General features: G+C 42.2%; 1 long non-coding RNA gene across 1 annotated transcript; it reads left to right on the forward strand.

The window, feature by feature from the left end:
* The first annotated feature begins 61 nt into the window (after nt 1–61).
* On the forward strand, nt 62–20,262 carry LOC128098245 (uncharacterized). The gene is made up of 3 exons (XR_008214176.1): nt 62–200; nt 3,612–3,678; nt 20,167–20,262. It is a non-coding gene; the product is annotated as an uncharacterized LOC128098245 (long non-coding RNA).
* The last annotated feature ends 1,318 nt before the right edge of the window (nt 20,263–21,580 follow it).

The following is a 21,580-nucleotide window of genomic DNA, read 5'->3' on the forward strand; positions in this document are numbered from 1 at the left end:
AATCAAACGGCGCGGTAAACCTGAAAGGGGCGTGGCTACGTAGAAATGAAGTGAAACCACGAGGTCTGTCCTTTTCCAGGAAGGGAAAAGTTAACCTTCCGACTGACGACGTGAGGAAACAGAATAGAAAGGTTCTCAACTCTTCGGACCGGAAGTGGTCATGATCCACCTTAAGGCATCGGCAGCGCTTTCTATTTCAGGTGGTTAAGTGGCCTTTGTCTTTGCGTTTTCATTTTTCCTAGTCAAGAACACCTAAACACCCCTTGTTAGGGAACGGTTTGAATTAAACAGTCAGTGTGCTTAATGTTTTCCTAAATCTTAGACCGTAAGAAAACAAGACACCGTTGCTCGTGATCCTTCTCCAAACACTTCATCTTCTCCTGTTCCTTCACAGCACAGGACGTAATAGAGGGGCTTTGGGAAAGAGGCTGACGCGCAACAGTTAGAGAGGGAGCCCATTCCAGCTCCCTTTTCATCCGTCTGCTACCAATTTCAGTCATGTGTTGTCATTTAAAAATGAGGATTGCCCAAAGGAAAGCAGAGAACAGTTATAACAAAGGCGTGTTTATGACGAATGCTTAAACAGAGAGCAGTTTTAAACATTTCTGTCTCATTTAATCCTAACATTATTATTGCAAAATGATACCATTATTTGCTTGCTTAGTAGGCGAGGAATTTTAGTTTTAAGAGGGGAGTAAGGAGTAGCTAAGGAAGAACTGCCAAAGCGAAACAGGCTGGGAAGTCTTGACTACAGTACTAAACCTTACACTATGTGAACAACAGCCCAGCCTCTAGCCTCTATGCAAGTAAGAGCCTGTAAACTCAGACCTGGGGAAGGGACAGGGACCAGGAATGTCTGTTGATGCCTTTATGGCCAAGATTATAGCTAAGATAAAGTTGCGTTTTAGACACGTATTAACTCGACACATTATTATGCCCACTTTACAGAACGGTACACCACCTATTCAAATTACAGTGTTTTACTTTGTGAATACCCTTTACTGAGAAAGGAAATCTCATATACCCCAAACCAAGAACAGATACAGGCCCTCTGACAGCAACTTAATTTCCAGACTTTCAAGATTACTCCAATTAATTGAAAGTTCCCAGTTGACTTACTTAAGAAACATAGTTGAATGGATATAAACACAGTCTCTGAAGCCAGGATTTCCTAGGTTAAAAATCCAGTCTGACATCTTAATAGCATGTGACTTGGAGCATATTTCATTTCTTTGTATCTCCATTCCCTCATCTGAAAAATGGACATAATAATGTGTTAATATGTATCTAAAATGCACCTTTATCTCAGCTATAATCTTGGCCATAAAGGCACCAACGGACATTCCTTGTCCCTGTCCCTTCCCCAGGTCTGAGCGTACAGGCTCTTATTTGCATAGAGGCTGGGTTGTTGTTCACATAGTTACACCTGATCCTTAGTCTCCAGAGTAAGTTTCTTTTGTGGTAATAACTATCCCCCCAAGAGTTAGCTTTCACAATATAGAAAAACTAACTAATTCACTCCTACTATTTTTAAAAAGCCACAGTTCTCAAAGCTAATATGAACATAAAAATAAATTTCCCCCAAAGAATGAAACTTGTTAATCAATCGATCGTCTTTCTTTGTTGTTTTTTGTTTGGTTCTTGAGATCAAACTTGGGGCCTATACAAGTTAGGCTGCACCACTGAGCTACACTGCCAGTGCAACTTGCCTAATTTTATAGGTTAATTTCCATGTAATTGGTGGTGTTATACCTGGAAAAAAATCTGCTTTTGAGAAAATCCATCCCATTTTGTTTCACTTATTGAACACAGGTTTTAGTGTAGGTAAACAACTGGTTCAAAACAACCTGTATTCAGTGAAAATGCTCAAAGTAAATTTTCAGGCCATCGTTTTGCTGCTCTGTAGTTTGGGTATGAGCTTTAGCAAGTAAATAACAAAAGTAAGAGAAAATGATATTTCTTTACTATACAACGGCTCACATGTCTCTCAAAAGGATTTTGTGTTTTATTCCTAGCCCAAATCTATTCCTTCTCTATATAGAAAAATAAACATCACCACCAACCTCAAATGTGATTGGATTATAGTCTGTGTTCCCTTCCTCTCCCTAGCTGCCAATCCCAGTGGTCAGTTTGTTCATGAAACTCTTGCCAGCTCCTCAGCTGTACACCAGCGCTCCCTTTTCATGTGCTTCAACTGTAGGTGATTGCTAGTTTTCTACTCAAATTCTGAGTAGAAACTATGTGAACAACAACCCAGCCTCTATGCAATAAGAGCCTGTACACTCTATCAACTAGCTTTTGTTTGCTGAGACAGACTTGACCTGTATCCCAGGCTGGTCTTGAACTTGGGACAGATCTTCTGCCTCAGCCTCCCCAGTGCTGGGATTAGAGGTGTGAGCCACCATACTTAGCTGTGTGTACATTTTCAGACAATGTAGATTATGTACTTCTGTCATTTTTCCATGTACCGATTTGGAACTTGAAAATCTGAGTTTACTTATTTATATGAGTACATATGTCCAGCTAGGTCCCATCATCTGTTTGTTTGGTTTGTTGTTGTTGTTTGTTTGTTTTTTAGTGTTTATGCTAAATATCTGGATGCTGTCTGCACCATGCTTACAATACTATAGTGTCCTGAGTGTGCATCATATTCACTCTTACCTTGTTTTACAGTCTTGTGTTTTCCTTCTTTTCTTTCCCTTCCTTCCCCTCCTTTATTTCTCTGCTTCTCTACCCTCTTTGACATGATTTCTTGTAGGCCAGGCCGGCATTGAACTTGCTATGTGTAACCTTGAACTCCTGACCCTGCTGCATCCACCTCCTAAGTGCTAGGAGCACAGCTGTCCTGTGCTCTTAGAATGCTTTAATTTCTGCTTCAGTCTGAAGAACTTCCTTTAGCATTACTTCTAGAACAGGTCTAGACAGATGCACTTGGCTTTGATCTGGGAATGTCATTATCTGTTCATTTTTACAGAATAGTTTGCTGGCAGGTATTGTTCTTCTTTACCATGGAATCTCACAGCACTCCCAGCTCTGCTGGGAAGTGTACTGTTAGGTGAATTGGGTCTCCCCTGCGTGTTCTTTCTTGTTCCTTACAGCCTTAGGGATCTTCTGCCTTCCACCTGTAAGAGCTTGCTTGATTATACCATTGTGGGGTAGACTTTGTTGACTTAAATTTGATCGGTGACTTTTGCCTTTTCTATAAGATTTTTCTGTCCTCCAGGTTTGGGAACTTTCCTATTATTATTTCTGTGAATCGACTTTCTTCTTCTTTGGCATTCACAGATCCTTCTTGCACCCCAACATACTTGTTCTTTCAGTAGTTCCCAGTCTTCCCATCGCTTTTTCCCTTTCTCATTCTTTTTCTCTCCAGCAGTGCATTTTAAGTTCACATCTTCAAGTTCACAGACTCTGATTAACCCACTTGCTTTTGATGCCTTCCATGAGATTCTCAATTTCACTGTGAATATTGTTTACATTGGGAACTTTTTAATTGCTTTCAGCTTGATGAGTTCCTCTGTTAGGATATTGAAATGTTTCTGTTCCCTTAAGCTCATCAAATTTTCTTAAAACAGTAATTTCAGCTTCTCACTGAGACTTCTCCCGTGCAGGTTACTGCCTGAGTCCTACATGAGCCCAGCATTGGTGCGAGCTGGTGTGATGTGTGAGCATCCAAGGGTAAGGTGTTTACTCTAGTCCGACTTCCACTGCACCTGTCTGTTCCCAGGGAGGCTGATTTTCTCTGAGCTTGTTGTCACTTCCCGTGTTTTAGCACTAGATGGCACCCTGGTGCAAATTTGCTGGGGTTCTGCTATGGGTGTCTTGTCAATGTTGCAGTTTTAGATGGGAATCTAAGCCCAGGTTTGTTCCTATACAGTCTTGGAGTACTGTTGAAAAAGAAATTAGAGATCTAGGAATAGCCTGCCTCCTAGAAATGATTCAAGATTCTCTCTGGTACCAGGTTAGGGTAAGATGCCTCTTCCACAGTTACTGGCCTGTGGTTAGTCTCCTGGCTGGATTAGCCCTCGTCCGGGCAGACTCACCTCCCTCTCCTGTGTCACATATGTAGCCACCACTTCCACCAAGCTGTGTGATACACCGAACCCACAGCCTGACAAGATCAGTACAATGATTGAGTTAGGACACAGACTCTCACTGCTGAGATGGATTTGTATGGTGATATTTTATTTGTGCTGAAATGTGATTTTAATTGTATGTTATTAAATAAAGTTGCCTGGAGATCAGAGGTCAAAGCAAGCCATGAGCAGAGTCAGGCGGTGGTAGCACACGCCCTTAATCCGATCACATGGCAGGCAGAATCTCTGTGTGTTCAAGGACACAGCCATGTGTGGTGACATAACCTTTAATCCCAGTACCAACCATAGAGACCTGGAGGTCTGTATAGACAGGCAGTGACGAGGAAGTCATGTGGTTGGGTTTAGAGCCAATGAGAAGGCAAAACAGAAAGGCAATAAAACGACAAGTCAGACAGGAAGAAGCTGTCTGGGGAAGCTACTTCTGGTGGTAAGCTAAAGTTTGGCTGTTGCTCTGATCTCTGGCTATTTCCTCTGTATTTGGCTCTGTGTTTCTTATTTACTAAGACTATTTAGAAATTCGTCTACAGATTTGTGGCCCATGACCATTGGAAATAAACACAGGCTAAAGTAGCTGGCCTGGCAGTCCAACAGACTTAGGGTGCATGTCCTCCCTGGGTCTGCTGCTGTTCCAGAGGCTTTATTGGCAGGCAGATCTGGTGTCTGTGTGTGGAGGGGGTGGTTTTCAGGGTCTTCCCAGTGTTGAGATTTATCAGCACTGCACTAAGTTACAAGGCAGTCTCATGCTTACAATCTTGCCCCAACACTAACAAATAGACGTAGGCGCAAGTTTCTGTCCCGCCTTCCAGTTTCCAAATAGCTGACACAGAAGCTTAATATTAATTATAAATGTTCAGCTGATAACTCAGGCATATTACTAACTAGCTCTTACAAATTAAATTAACTCATAATTCTTATCTTTGTATTGTCACATGGCTCGTGGCTTTACCTGCCCTCTAGCATGTCTTGCTCCCTCTGTGTCTCCTGGCAACTCCCCTGACTCTGCCCTCCTTCCTCCCAGCATTCTCAGTTTGGCTGTCCTGCCCATACTTCCTGCATGGTTACCAGCCGGTCAGTTCTTTATTAACTGATGAGAATAATATATATTTAAGTGTACAGAAAGATTATTCCATAGCAGATAGGTCTCAGGCTGTGCTGTTCTATCCCAGCTTGGGACAGCAGCACTCTCCCAAGAAGACACTCTGGGCCACCTATGCTAGGGCTAAGCTGGGTCATGCCTGAGTCTCACTGCCATAAGTACTTAGTCTTACAGACACACTGGGGTCACACCACAGCTGGCTGTGATGCAGGCCAAAACAAGTCTGTCTACTGGGACAAGGTCTACTGACACCAGAGAAGTTCCAAAGCCTGACACATGAGTACTGGTGATAACTGTGCTACCAAGTTGGGAGACTGGCTGTGAGGGAAACTACTAAGACAGGACACACCAGAGTCTTAAAATCTCCAGGGCGTAAACTGTTTGGGAAGGGAAGTGTGTGCCTCAGCTCCACTCCAAAGCTGAAAGTGCTAAGACCAAAACTCCAATTTGTGTACCAGCTCACAGGCCTCTGCTTGATGTCAGAACCAGGCTAAAGACTCCATCTCTGAGCTCTGACCTGCACCCAGAACCTCCTATTCCTCCCAGGTGCCCCGGCTCTCTGTGGCAGACCTAGCACTGGGCTCTAGTATAAATTCCTGTTCCTTTTGTGTTCCATGTGTCACTGCTAGAGGCTTGAGCCCTGCTTTGCTGGCATAGGTTTCAGGAAATGGTAGAACCAAAGAGCATCTACCAAAAGAAGTTAAGCAGCTCAGTCTACTGGAGTGACCTAGAAGTAGGGACCACAGAGCTCTCCATAGCGCTAGGTCTCACTGGTTACAAGTCTGAGCCCAAGTCTTTCTTTCTCTCCTGAGTGGAAGGTATCTCTGCGGCAGGCTGTGTGGAGCCTGAAGCAGGATGACATGGCAACTTCTTCCCACCTTATTCAGCTGCCTGCTCATCTGTTTCAGTAAGCACAGGTACTGTGCACACTTACCTGATGCCCTTAGGTGCTGTGAGCTAGTTTGGTGGGAGAACTGCTGTCCAGTACTGTGTCAGCCACCGTCGTGCTCTGCCACTAATCCTTAGTGGGAATTTTGAGAAGAATAATTAAAAAAAGGAATTGGAGACATGTGAACTGAGCAATCAGAAAGATGTCCTGAATTCTTGAACAGTGCTGCTTAATATATTCAAAGCAATTTAACCCAGTAACAAAAGACAGTTTGATTCCTAGACATAACAATCTTAATGTAAAATATTTATTGCCTGGAAATGTAAGAGTTATAGTTGATTCTTCTCATCCAGAGGAAAAAAAAACTGCTAATAAAAGCTCTGTAACTATTTCAAAAATTGAATTAAAATTTTATACCTATAAAACAAACCCATTGAAAGCACAACCCAATGATTTTAGTAAAATTGTAGCTGTGTAATCATATCGAAGTTTAGGACTTTCTCACAAGGTTATATATATTTGTGATTCAAGCTGTAGCTTTCAGCGTGTAAGTGCCAGCCTGAAGCAAGACATGCTTTTCTCCAAGGTAAGTCACAGAAACGGATCATCACCTTTCTGAATGGAGCAACATAAGTCCCCATTTCAGAAGGGATCCTGCTCCATTTCCAGGAAGAAAAAAAGTACTGTACAGAAAGGTCATCGTGTGTGTATGTGTGTGTGTGTACCATATGTAAATGAAATATTCTAAACATTAAAAAGGCAAAATAAAGTAGAAGGATTTAAACAAGAAAATATAAAATGAATTGATGAGTGGTTTGGCTGAAAAGGAAAAAGAACTAGCCAACAAAATAGAATACAGATGCAAACTATCATTTTTATATTCTCAAAGTTGGCAAAAGAAGGGGCAAATGTGAGAGCAAAAAACACAAAGAAAAAGGAGCTGTGTGGACTGCTGCTGGGAAGCTGTGATTAGGGACCCTGGCTTTGGGTAACTCAACCACAGTGAATTGGAGACATCAGAGTACTTAGACTCAACTATTTCTCTGGATATATACCCTAGAGCATTGTTTTTGAGATGACTGTAATTAAGTGTAAATATCTGGGGTAAATTTAAAGTCCTATGTGATTCTAAGCTGCAAAGAGGATAGACCAATATCACAGAAGAAAATGATTTAACCATTAGACTGAGATATATATATATATATATATATATATATATATATATATATATATATAAACATTAATATCTGCAAAAATCTGTGATTCCAAATATTCACTACAGAAACACGGAGAACAAATATAAAATACTCCACAGCAGTGAAACACAATAGCCCATAAGCTTTTTGGGTGAATCTTTAAAACAATGCTGAGTTTACAAAGCAAGTTAGACTCGATACCAGAAATAAATACAGTAAAATGTTTTGTTTAGGCTGAAAAAGGGTACCTGGTGGGATGGGAACTTGCCATGTAGCCAGGCTGGCATGACTATCTTCCTGACCCTGTTTCCAAAGTGACGGACTGCAGGTTTGTACCACACCTGGCTATTGCTCCCTTTTAATTGGTTTACTTAGATTTTTTATTTTTACAGTTTGTTTGGAGTTACTTATATATTCTAGATATTAACTCTTCATCAGGTAAATATCAACAGGCATTCTCTTTCATTGTGTTGTCTTTTTGTTCTGTTGATTATTTTCTTTGTTGTACATAAGGGTTTTTTTTTTTACATTAGTTTTGTATAATTGTATCTGTCAGTTTTGCTGTTTTATGTGTATCTAGGGAGCAGCCAGAAAACAGCCAGCTGTGCCAACCTCTTGACAGTTCCTCCATGGCTTCCCAGTGGTCCCCAGAACTTCAGGTCTTACCTTAATGTCTTTTATCCATGTGCTATAGGCTGAGCTGCTGGTCTCAGAGGGCCATCTCCCCACTACCCCCGTTCTGGTGGACAGGGCTCCCTTCCCCTACAGTGCAAAGCAGTCTGTGGGTTGACTCATTGCCACTCTGCTGAGCCAAATATGGTTCACAGTCTCTGCCATTTTTTAAAAATCTGTGGCCTTGGGCACATTCCTTAACCTCCTGCTCTGCCTTGGTTTTCTTTTACATATTTTTTTGAGATTATAATGTAATATAATACTTAAAGGGGATTAAACCAATTGATGTTTACAATGAATCATAAGTATTTGTTGGATAAAAGTAAACTTCAGCAAAATGTAAAAGCCAAGTGTTAGGCAGATGGATTTTTCAATACTAGAAGGGCTCAGTGGTCGTGAGAAGCCAGCACAAGATCCTTAACATGCCACATTAAATTAACCTAATTTCATTTTTAGAAGATTTAATTACAAGGTGGCTAGGGGAAATAGGATTAAGTTAATGAATTCCAACTTGAGTGAAACACTTAATAAATGTCTCATGATGCCTGTGTAAGCAAAGAGAAAATAGTAAGTAGATAATTATATGGCTGGGAAGTCTATTAACTACCAGATGATTAAGTAGCCATATAAGAAATGTTAACCTGGGGGGAGTGTCTTTTTTTTTTTAAGATTTATTTTTATTTTTTAAGGGGAGAACTCGAATGCAGTCCCCCTCCACCACCATCACAAGCCGTACAGTTGAGTTTCTTAAGTTTGGGGAACTCTCAATGGGCCAGTACATCCAAGCACCACAGATGAGCCTCACCCTAGGAAACTCCCTCCTGATCACAGCACACGCGCACGCGTGCGTATACACACACACACACACACACACACACACACACACACACACACACACTCAGACACACAGGAAATGGGGGGACCATTTAGGAGGTGCAACCTTATAGAAGAAATCAGAGCCTGGTCCCACCACCTTGCCCTCATACAAGGATCCACCACAGGCCCAAAGGGACCCTGGCCTCTAAAACTAAGAGCCATATTCGATCCTTTTTCCTTTTTTCCTGTTCATCTCAGGTATTTTGTCAGAGGAATGGAATGATGGCTAATGAAGTTTCCTTCTTATCCTGCTGGATAGTTACAGTCGCTCTTAGTTTTTAAAATAGATTTCTTCCTGCTAGTGGACGGGGGGGGGGGGGGGGGGGGGGGGGGCACCCCAGAACCACCAGAAGTGAGTGTTTTGAAACCTCTCAACCTGCTTTAGTGACTCGAGGGACCATCCAGACTCCCCTTTTCCCACACACCCACCTGTATAGGATACCTTTTTAACCGTCAACACAAGAGTTTGTGGCTTCAGTATTAAGTAAAAATCCCAACTTTCTCTTTAGATATATCAAAGATAACCCAGGGTTTCTTGAAAAAATCAAGGCTGTGTTAAAAGGAACCGGGCAGACTCTTGGCCTTGTCAATCTTCACTTTCTGTAGAAGAAACTGATAGAAGTCATATATACCTGCTCCCTCCCTATCCTGGGGACTTTGAGAATTCCTTTTTCCAGTGTTGCTGCTCACAAAACACACTGGTTCATCCCAGCTCTGCTGGTGACTGGGAGACCTCATGCCAGGGCCCTGGGGCACTCGCCTGTAATGGTCCCCTTCTTTCTTCATCACAGTTATCTGGAATGTACTGGAAGGAGACTCCCAAGGGGGACCTCATTGCCTTCCATTCTGTGGCTGCAGCTTCAAAGCCATCTCCTCCGTTTGAGGAAGTTTAGCTTCTAGGCCCACACTCAGAAGCTCTGGATATCAGAAGCATGATGGGGCATGAAGGCTGAGAAGAACCTTCATCTTGATAAACATTCAGTGTTGCCCTGTCTTTTGGTCATTCTACTTCAAGACAAAAGTCTCCCTTTAGTCCATGGTCCTTCCTCGTCCAAAGCCTCATACTTACAACCTTCTTCATGGCTTTCTTTCTCTTTATTGATTCTTTCCTTGTCATCCCCTTAAATCTACATTTTGAAACAATCTCTATTCTTTGTATACAGAATTAAAGGTATTATTTAGAATGTTACCTCTTAGTGTTCTTGCTTGTTAATGAAGACAAGGAAGAAAGCAATCTTGAACTGTTTCATCGTATGCCAAGAATTGGTATAAACACATGACTAGACCCAAATACAATGCTTTTTATAGGATTTACATAGCCAAGAATATATAGGCTTTTGTTTCACATTACTTGAAAATAAGTGTAACCCAACTGCTTTATCTCTGTCTCATGAAGCATATACTGATAAACATTTGCTTACATTTACCAAACCTGTTTTAATACTTATTCCTAGATTACCCGCAAAAACTAAAAAAAAACCAGATAAGTACAATCAACATCTCAGGCTGTTTTCTTGTTAAAATTTTTCCTTGTTCATTGTTTATTCTGAGTTTGTTTGTTTTAATGCTGTTGTGAATCAGATTGTTCTCCTCACCTTCTTTCAGCATGTTTGTTACTAGTATGTAAGGGGAAAAGCCGCTGATAACAGTATATTGATTTTGTAACTGCTACTTTTCTGAAAGCATTTATCAGATCTGAGAGTTTTCTGATGGAGCACTTCACATCTTTTAAGTATAGGATGAGCCTCTTTACTTTTTTGTACCAGGAAACGTCTATATCCCCACAGGAAAGACTCCTCTTTGCACGCAGGGGCAGCTCATTCATGAGCATGCTCAGTGCATGGGCATGTGTTGCCTGTTCAGAAACATGGGGGCTAATGAAATGGCCGAATGGAGAGTTTATTATAGTAAACAGGGCTTACTCCAAGTCACCTGAAATCGGGAAATTGAGGGTTCTGGTGATTCTCGATGGTTCCTTGTTTCCCTGGAGGCTCTAATCTGAGAAAAAACAACTCAAGGAAGCATTGGCTGCTACTGAAGTCTCAAGCCTCCCTGTGTCCTCATCTGTAAGCATATGTGATTTCCTCTAAATTACTTGCCTAGTGCCTAATGGCTACCAGACTTTTTTTCCTATTCAGATAAGTTAAAAAAAAGTAGGGATTTTGAATTTTCTTTACAGATTTTACACACACACACACACACACACACACACACACACACACACACACTTGTTTTTTAATGAGAGTCTCATGTAGCCCAGGCTGGTCTTGAACTCATTATGGAGCCAAAACTGGCCTTTAACTTCTGATTCTCCTGCCCCTACATCCCCAAGTCCTGGAATTACAGGCATACACCACCATGCCAAATTTATGTGGTTCTGGGGGTGGAACCCAGGATATCCTGTATGCCAGGGAAGCACTCTACCAGCTGAGCTATGTATCAGCTCATATACTTCTTTATTTTAGGAATTCTCCAATCTCCAATCTAAAAGAATTTCTAGTGTTTTATATTAGAAGTAGCTAGAGGTAGATTAAGGTCATAGTCAAGGGTGGTTTGTAGGATTGATTATTCAAATCTGCTTTTTATTGTAAGCCACTACTAAATTGATCACACCCAAGATCACACCCAGTCTTATCACAGTTTAGGGCCAATGATCCTATTACAGGAACATTTTGACCTTGTGAACAGACAGGCAGAGGATCAATCTCATTGCAACAAGAAACAAAGTAGTCGAGGCATTTGCTTGCTTGTTTGGAGGATGCTGACTATGAAACTGAGGGCCTCCTGAATGCTGAGCAGACCACTCCCTCAGCCCAAGAGATTCAGTCTAGATTGTGTAATAACTGGTACAGAAATGCATGCTATCATCAAAAGAGGATAATAGCTAATTCTGTGAATCATTTGCTTTCAAAAGCCCTTTTAGTCAACAGTTGGCCAGCTACTGGGTAAAGAATCAAAAGATAAAAGTTTTGAGTCTCTAGTTTAACTTTAAATCTGATCAATATGATATTGATGGCATTTGGAGAATATAATCTTTATAGATTAAAGCTTTTTCAGCATAGATTTACAAACTCCCTATATGAATCATTTCAATATTTTTCAGAACTATTGAAAACCCAAGGTTTACTGGTTTAATTTTTTTCTGTTGAAGAAAAATTTTAATTACTTTAGCAATTATTGATTTTTATTTCTTTTATATAAAATAACTCACATTTTTCCATTTTTAATAACATGAAAAACATTTGCCCTTTGATCAGCTATTTTATGGTCTGCTATACCTAGTGATATGTATCTCCTCTGATGTGTTAGGACAAATGTCACCATCTCCAATATCCTTGGGCCTACCCCTTCTAGTCCATTGCCAATCACATGGCATTTCAGAAACTAGTTTCAGTTGTCACTGTTTTATAACAGGTTTTATCATGGGATGAAGCAATTCTCCTTGCTATCTAGCTGCTCACTGGCCTGGAACTTGCCAAGTAGATCTGCCTGTCTCTGCCTCTCAGCATTGGAATTACAAGTGTGTGTCCACTACACCTGGCTTTTTATGTGTGTGTTGGGGATCAAATACAGGTCGTGATGCTCGCAAGAAAGGCAGGCACTTTACAGAATGAGGTATTTCCCCAGCCTTGAAGTTATATGAAGCTTTTCCTAGAGGTATATTTCCCATGAATCTGAAGATTGAGGGTTTAACTCTTAGCTGGCTGATTTGCTCTGGACAATTTATTATCTCTGTATCAGAGTTTTTTCTTTATGTTTACATAAAAGCAAAAGGTTAAAATACGTTTTAAAAACTAACTATAGAAATGTTAGGTTGGAGCATGGCTGATGAATGTGGTGATTCTTGTCAGATGATACTTGGACCGTGTAACTGGTGCAGCCTCTTAGTTCTCAATACATACCAACCTTGGAAGGACTCGGGAGTTTCTTATAATGCTTGAGTATCATTTTATATTACATTTAAATGTCACCTATTCAGAAAGATTCTTGCTGATTTACGACATATATATCTTTGTGACCCTCATACCCTTATCTCCCCTCTGCTCACACACACACACAGCTATGGGCCCTCACTCCTGGATCCTCCCTCCCTGCTCACTCCACTCCCTTTGGTGTTTCCATCTAACATATGTTTTAATTTATCTTACAATGCCTCATCTCCTTGTTACACTTTAACCTTGGTAAGGACAGGGATTGGGGTCCATTTGGTGGTTTACTAAGTCCCTGGCCCACAGTAGATACTCCATAGATAGGGAGGGAGGGAATTATGCTGAAGAAGGAGAAAGAAGATAAGCATTCATTGGCATATTTGAGTCATTGACTTTGAAATACTAGTTGAAGAATGATAAAATATTTCCTTAAACAGTAAGAAACTAATGCTACTCTTGAATGAAATGTTAGCTCCCACAGGGAGAAACATGGCACTTTATAGTACAGGATGTTACACAGAGCATGGACGAGGTAATATTTCCATTACAGCTGTGCAGGTCTGCTAGCAATAATCTGAAGAGACAACAATTCCATAAGGTTCTAGCTGACAATTTCATATCACAGAAATGCTAGGTTAGAAAATTGCAGGGTATTTTCAGTGATACTGCCACAAAGTCAGTTTTCAATAGGCAATATAAAAAAGACATATTTCCCAGGAAACTTATTTCTGTATGAGAATCTAATATACGGAGAGTCCTATAAGTTGGCAATGGGATAGTTTTAAATTTACATTTATTTTGTGTGTGCATGTGTGTATTAGTTACTTTCTCATTGCTGTGATAAAACCCCATGGCCAAAGCATGGCGGCAGTAGGAGGAAGCTGAGAGCTCACATCTCAACTATAAAACATAGCAGAGACAGAAAACCAGAAGTGGTGCAATGCATTTCATCACAAAGCCCATCCCCAGTGATGCACTTCCCATCACAGGGCTGTGCCACTGAAACCTCCCCAAACAGGGCTACTTGTTATGAAATGGTGAGAGAGGCCTTGGTGGGTGTAGCCTAGGTGCCCCACAGAGAGTGAGAGACAGAGATGCCAAGCCTAAGCCTTGACAGCTGCCCTGAGGTTACCGTCCACCCCTCAACACACTGACATGGGGGACAAGGGAAGTCAACCATGAGACTCCATCCCACTGAGGCTCAGCCCAAGTCAGCTCCACCAGGAGCCTGCGTCAAATGCATCAGATGTAGCCTGGGGCCACTGGTCACTGTATTGCCCTGACCCTCAGCCACCCACGAGGCCATGCCCTGTCTGCCGACAGCCTGGACACTGGAGATCTGAATGCCCTGTGCAGGCTTGTCCTCTATGCCACGCCACAGAGGTCCAGCCTCACCAACACTCGCATCTGGCTTCTGACCTTTGAACTCCTAAGCCTGCTGGAGGACTGTTGGCGTCTAGACTTGGTGACTCCCATTCCTTCTCTGAGCCTGGGGTAGCACTACAGGTATTTGATAAGTCCATTAACCTTCTACTGGACTCAGGAGCTACCTACTCTGTCCTAACCTCTTCCTCAGGGCCCACAGTTCTCTCACCAATTCCTGTCACTGGGTGGATGGGACCCCCCCTTCCCATTTAAAGAAACCTGGGTGTGGCAGAAATCTTAAAAGTTCTTATTAATAAAAACAAACCTGAAGCCAGGTATTGGGGTGAATGCTGGAAGATCAGAGAAGCAGAACAAGCCACAGCTACCTCACCTTGCCAGTTTCTCAGCTGATCCTGTTTCCTCAGACTAGAAGCCTCTGAGTCCTCATATCCGAATGGATCTCAGCTGAACTGTTGCTCAAAAGCCTGAAAGCTTAACCAGCCAAATGTTTCTAGTTTCTGGTCCTCACGCCTTATATATCTTTCCTTTCTGCCATCACTCCCTGGGATTAAAGGCTCGATTTCTGGGATTAAAGGCGTGAGTCACCATGCCTGGTTGTTTCCAGTGTGGCTTTAAACTCACAGAGATCCGGATGGATCTCTGCCTCCCAAGTGATAGGATTAAAGGCGTGTGTGCCACCATTTTCTGGCCTCTATGTCTGTATAGTGGCTGTTCTGTTCTCTGACCCCAGATAAGTTTATTAGGGTGCACAGTATTTTGGGGAGCACAATATCACCACACCTGGGACTGCCTAGCTGGAAAGCTGTCTCAGTTCTGTTCACTTACTCATCCTTCTCAGATCTGATGGTGTTTGATGACCAGGATTTGTCAATCTTACAGATCTCCCTCAACCCTGGGCAGCTCATTAATAAGTTTCCTGTCAAAGGCATAGGCAGGTGTGCCTCATTCACAGACTTCATGGTTTAGGATAAAACTGGTTTCAGATATAATTTCAGAGGTTCAAAATTTTAACATTGATAAATACAGTTTTGATAAACTGATAGAGCACTGATTACAGTTTTTAAAAGTCCTTAAATTTCTGTGGATTTTACTGTTCCCAGCTTTTAGAGACAGGCTAGCACTGGAGAGAGTAGGGAAGCCTCCCTCCTCCTTCACTCACTCTACCACTTCCATTCAGTAAATTTCCTCTGGTTCTAAATTTAAAGATATGTTTCATTGGGCTGAAACCAGGCCCTAGAGAATGTTCATGCCTTTTAACCCAAAGCCATAGCTTTTGCTATGACACCAAGATGTAAATCTGTTCCAGTTGTTTTATAGACACAGGTCCCTGCACAGACCCACCCCTCTTGCCAGACTCATGCCAAGGCCAATCCACAGGGGGTCCTCCAGATACACTAGCCCCTGCACCAGCTCCGAGGATGCCAACCAGGTGAATACTGGCAGATTGATTTCACCCTCATCCCTGCTTATAAAAAGGCTCCATATCTCTTCACTCTTACTGACATGTTTATAGGATGGATACACTCCCACCTCTAGAGAAACAGCAGATGTGATAGCTCATGTGCTCCTGAAGAGCACATCATCCCTCAATTCACTGCTGGTACCACCTCTCCAGGCTTAAGCAGGTACCTACCTAGCAACTGGAACCCAGTTTTCCAAGATGTCCCAATGAAAGGCATATCTGCTCTTATGCCTCGCTCATTCACCCTTGCCTCTTCTGTATAACCAGGGCACTTCCTTGTTCATTCTTTTTGGCAGTTATCACTTTTCCCATGGCTGGCACTGATGGCCCATGATAACAATCTATTTTTCTCCTAGCAACCTGCCATCTCAGCTCCCTCAAGGAGCAAATGCCTGAGGATTCAATGATGACAGACAACTGAATGCTTCCTCACTCACACCTCCCGCCATGCATGACCCTGACTCCCAACTTCCCCTTCCCACTTTGCCCCTGTCAGCAGGAAACAGTCTTAAGAATTCAGTGCCCTTATTCCCTTTACTTGCTATCCATAACTCACCCAATTTTTTTAAAGATTTATTTATTTATTATGTATACAGTGTTCTGTTTGTATGTATGTCTGCACACCAGAAGAGGGCACCAGATCTCATTATAGATGGTTGTGAGCCACCATGTGGTTGCTGGGAATTGAACTCGGGACCTCTGGAAGAGCAGTCAGTGCTCTTAACCTCTGAGCCATCTCTCCAGCCCCTCACCTTTTTATAATAATAAAAAAGGAAGGAATGTTAGCATTCAGACCCACTTCTTGGAATTCTGGCCAACAAGCAGATAATACCCTGGCCTGCCCAGCATCCTGAGGTCATTCTACATTCCCTTTCCCTCTAAGAAAGGGTTCCTCCCCTTTCACTCTCTCTCTCTTGCCCCTCTAGCCATAAGGTAGCGTGCACCTCTCCCTCTTTCTCCCTATCTCTCTCTTTCCTGCTCCCCTCTCTCTTCCCCCCCACCAAATGAAACTCTCCACTGAGTGCTGTCTGCATGGCATCTCTGTCTCACCTGCCGTGGGGCACCTTGGCTCCACCTGCTAAGGCCTCTCTGTCACCATTTCACTACTGATTGGGGACCAAATGTTCAAATGCCCTATACTATAGAGGATATTTCTCAACCAAACCACCACATTCCACTTCCTGGTTCACATAGGCTCATGACCATATCATAATGCAAAATGTATTTAGTCCAACTTTAGAAGTCCACAAAGTCTTTCACAGTCATGACATTGATTAAAAGTCCAAATTCTAAAGTTTCTTCTGAGACTCAAAGAACTCTGAATTGTAACTCCCTGTAAAACAAAAAACTAGACAATATACTTCTAACATATGGCACAGAATATATACTTTTACCATTCCAAAAGGAAGGAATAAGGCATTGCTGTGGGATGTTCTATATGGCAAATGTGTTGCTGATTAGTCAATAAATAAAACACTGATTGGCCATTGGCTAGGCAGGAAGTATAGGCGGGACAAGGAGGAGAATAAAGCTGGGAAGTGGAAGGCTGAGTCAGAGACACTGCCAGCCGCCATGATGACAAACAGCATGTGAAGATGCTGGTAAGCCACGAGCCATGTGGCAAGGTATAGATTTATAGAAATAGATTAATTTAAGCTGTAAGAACAGTTAGCAAGAAGCCTGCCACAGCCAAACAGTTTGTAAGCAATATAAGTCTCTGTGTTTACTTGGTCGGGTCTGAGTGGCTGTGGGACTGGCAGGTGAGAGAGATTTGCCCTGACTATGGGCCAGGCAGGAAAACTCAAGCAACAAGGTATAGGAAATACTGGACCAAAGCAAGACCACAACCCATCAGGGCATACATCAAATTTTGTCACATCATGTCTAATGCCTGGGACTTTAATTTCAGATTCCTATGGCTTTGCCCTACCAGCTTTGCTGCCTGCAACAGACTTCTCTCTCTTGGATGGATCCCACTTCCTTTGTGCAGCTTTGCTTGGCAGATCTCATGGCCCTGGCATCTCTAACACCTTAGGTTCTCTACTGCAACCCAGACTTTACTTGTATAGCCTTATTCAATGGCCTCTTAGGGCCTCCTTCCCTCTCAGGGCCTTCACATAGGGACTTCCCTACTACACAGTGTCTACCAGCCTCAGTGACTCTCTGAAACCACAAAGAATCCATGACCCTTTCATGTTGGGAGCCATGTGGGGGGACCAACAGGCAGCATTGGAACTCATGGAACACAGATGGACCGTTGGCAAAGCCATGCCTGAGTGAGCCTTGGAGAGGCAAAGCCCCAAGAGTACGTGTAGCCAGAGGCTTTTCTTTGTCCTGCCCAGTCCCACAGCCACTTATAAAATAATTACTCAGAGGCTTATATTAATAGTTTGGTTGGTGACTCAGGCTTCTTATTAACTAGCACTTACAACTTAAATTAACCCATTTCTATTAGTCTATATATTGCCATGTGGCTGTTACTGGACTGCTGGCATCTTGCTCCTTGGGCAACTGGATCGTGTCTCCCTGGCTCTGCCCTTCTTCTCCTTTATCTCTGCTTGGATTTCCCACCTAGTTCTTATCCTGGCTTGCCATAGGCCAAAGCAGCTTTATTTATTAACCAATGGGAGCAACACATATTCACAGCATACAAAAAGACATCCCACAGCAACTACATGTCCTGGGGACCTCATGCTGTTACTGAGCATAGCTCTGATTGCTGCTTTCTCGGTCACCACATCTCTCATAATCTATGGGGTATATGAAAACTCTCAGAGGAATTTCTGGCCCCTCGATGGGCAGTGTCACTGGTACTTACAATAACAGTGATTGACTGTAGCTAGAGTTTTCCTGCCTGGCCCACAGTCAGGACAAATCTCTTTCACCTGCCAGTCCCACAGCCGCTCAGACCTGACCAAGTAAACACAGAGACTTATATTGGTTACAAACTGTATGGCCGTGGCAGGCTTCTTGCTAACTGTTCTTACAGCTTAAATTAATCTATTTCTATAAATCTATACCTTGCCACATGGCTCGTGGCTTACCGGCATCTTCACATGCTGTTTGTCATCATGGCGGCTGGCAGTGTCTCTGACTCAGCCTTCCACTTCCCAGCTTTATTCTCCTCCTTGTCCCGCCTATACTTCCTGCCTAGCCACTGGCCAATCAGTGTTTTATTTATTGACCAATCAGAGCAACACATTTGCCATACAGAACATCCCACAGCAATTGACTTTTTCCAAGCACTGCTGCTGAAGCAGATTAATGATTCAACCCCCACCCTTAGAAAGAATTTAGACATACAGAATTGTTAGTAAGGTTAGGTTAAGATGCTTTTGTTAATGACTTTGAGGTAGAAAATCTTAGAGAACAATTTAAAGTTTATAAAGACACACTCTTAACAGTTGAACAGTTCTTAAAGGAACTCATTGAGGTCAGGGAATAAAACAATGGCAGCCTGGCTATTGCTGGCTGATGTACCTTTCTTGCTATGATGGGTTGGTGATCAAAGGCAGTGATTAATTCCTTGTACCCACTTCTGCCCTCAGCTTCCTGATATAAAAAACTGTTGATGAGTGGTTATGCACCTGAGGATTTAAAATAGAGCTGACTAGTTGTTTTTCATATATAAAAGTTTATATTTGTGATTCCTTTAAGATTTTTTTTATAAGATCACCCTTTGAGACAAATAATAAAATAATTGATCCTTTCTTTGTAACTGCAAAATGCAGCCTGCTAACAAAATAACTGGCTGATAAAAATACCCTGCTTGCTTACACTCTGTTAATCTATAACAAGTTGCTTGGGCATGAATGTATGTGGGTTCTTGGGACAACTTGTTTTTCACCTGAAATACATAAAATGTTTAATCATGCAAGGGAGATGAAAAACATGTTTTGTTTTGTTTTGTTTTGTTTTTTTACTTGTATTCATTTTAATCATTCACTTAAAAACCAAAATGTAACCACATTGTAACTTTTATTTACTCGAAAGATTCTGCTGGGGTATATAAGCTGTAAGGGAAAAAATAAAGACAGGAGAGAAGGAGAACACCAGGTAAGATGTAGAAAGAAGACATCAGGAAGCAGCTAGAAGGAAGACATCAGGAGAGGCAGAAGGGAAACATCAGGGTAGAACAGAACAGAAAAAGAACAGTAGAACAAGCAACAGAAAGAATAATAGAATGAAGATCTAAGCTTTGGTCCTCAGAAAAGTCCTTGTGTCCGTTTGTCTGTCCAGTAGTTCGCCTGCTCTGCATTTCCTCTTCAGTTTCTCTGACCAGCTGAAGGCTTGGCATTCATCAGTACCCTAGGTGAGATTCTGACATGTGGGAGGCCGGTGTGTGTGTGTGTGTGTGTGTGTGTGTGTGTGTGTGTGTGTGTGTGTGTGTGTGTGTGTGCGTGTGTCCCTTTTTCACCAGCCCCAGAGAGTTAAGTTTTACTCCCTCAGATAGAAAAGTCAAGTTGAGTGGTTAGTTAGCTGACTGAGTGTATCACCCACTATCCCTGAGCTGCTGGAGGCTGGTCCTCATGGAAGCAATACTTTTACTCTTGTGTCTTTAAGGTGCAAGGAGATTTCAACATGTGCTCCTGTGATGAGAAGTTTTAAGTGTCATCTTACCATAACCTCGAACCATCTGAGAAGAGAGCTGCAATTGAGGAGTTGTGTAGATCATGCCTCTAAGTGTGCCTTGGGGGGTGGGGGTGGGGGTGGGGAGGATAGTCTTGATTGTTAATTGACTTGAGAAGATCCACTCTGAATATGGGCAGCACCATTTCTTGGACTGGATCCTGCACTGTGTAAGAGTAAAGAAAGCTAGCTGAGAGAAAAGCAAGCAGGCAGCATGGGTGCGTCAGTTAGTTTCTCTTACGGTCTTGATGTGTTTGTGCTTTGATTAGCTGCTGAGAGTTCCTTCCTTGACTGTCTCTCAGTAATGGACAGTGACTGAGAATTGTGAGATAAAACAAGTCCTTCCTCTCCAAAGTGACTTTTTGTCAGGGTGTTTTACTCCAGTAACAGAAACAGAACCAGGACAGCTGCTAAGGGTTTGAATGCAACAGAAGGCCTTTTCCCTAAAGCCCCAGTCAAACAGACAGCTACTTATCTTTCTGGGAGGAATGATTGGTTAAAATCTGGCAAAGGAGAATTTGTTCAACATGCTGAGACATCTGGCTTCCTTCCAAATTCCAGGGGTCTGTTCCACTGACTGCCTTCAGCGGCACTTTGATCTGATAACCTCATGCATCTGAGATCCTCCTTATTCTCCTATGCCTGTTCCTTTAGGACAGAAGTTGAGCATTTATAGGGTGAAAGCTCTGATACAGTCACACCTAACCCATTGCCTGCTGTGCTGTGTGAGAGAACTCAGTATCCAGCCTTGGGGGTGAATGGGGGTGAAATGTGTGAAAGTCTGCATACAAACAGACTTTCCTAAACAGCAGAGTGACAGTAGGCCCAAGGGAGATGAAGAGCTGCAGGGATTGAGGGTTCTACTCTAATGCCTCCCGCTGTTATTTCAGAACTCTTTTTATTTGGTTATTGTCACCCAAGCAGATATTCCTTGGTCTGTTTTGGTCTAATGGTAAATGAAATGACCCCCTAGTCTCTATTCTTATTGTACCTTGTCCTCTAGTTTGGATATGGCTAATAAAGCAAAATAAAACTAAGCAAAACAACATGTTTGTATAGATAAACATGTCTAAGTTCTCTGCCATGATTAAGAATTTCTGAGCATATACAACACAGAAACATCTGATTTACCATTTTCAATGCTAATATTTATTGACCTGAATAGAGTAACTCAAAGGACACACTAAATGACCCTTACCACCACTTACTGACCTCTGAGTGATCACACAGGAACTCAAAATCATTCATTTACTGGCCAGCCTGAGCTAGAGAGTAACATGCTGCCAAGAAAAACCAAAAAGTAAAATAAAAATAATTCATTTAACTGAGGACACAGAAATCAAGTTTA

Source organism: Peromyscus californicus, unplaced genomic scaffold (genome assembly GCF_007827085.1).
Source record: "Peromyscus californicus insignis strain IS unplaced genomic scaffold, ASM782708v3 Scaffold_6__1_contigs__length_162567912, whole genome shotgun sequence".
Classification (NCBI taxonomy): domain Eukaryota; kingdom Metazoa; phylum Chordata; class Mammalia; order Rodentia; family Cricetidae; genus Peromyscus; species Peromyscus californicus.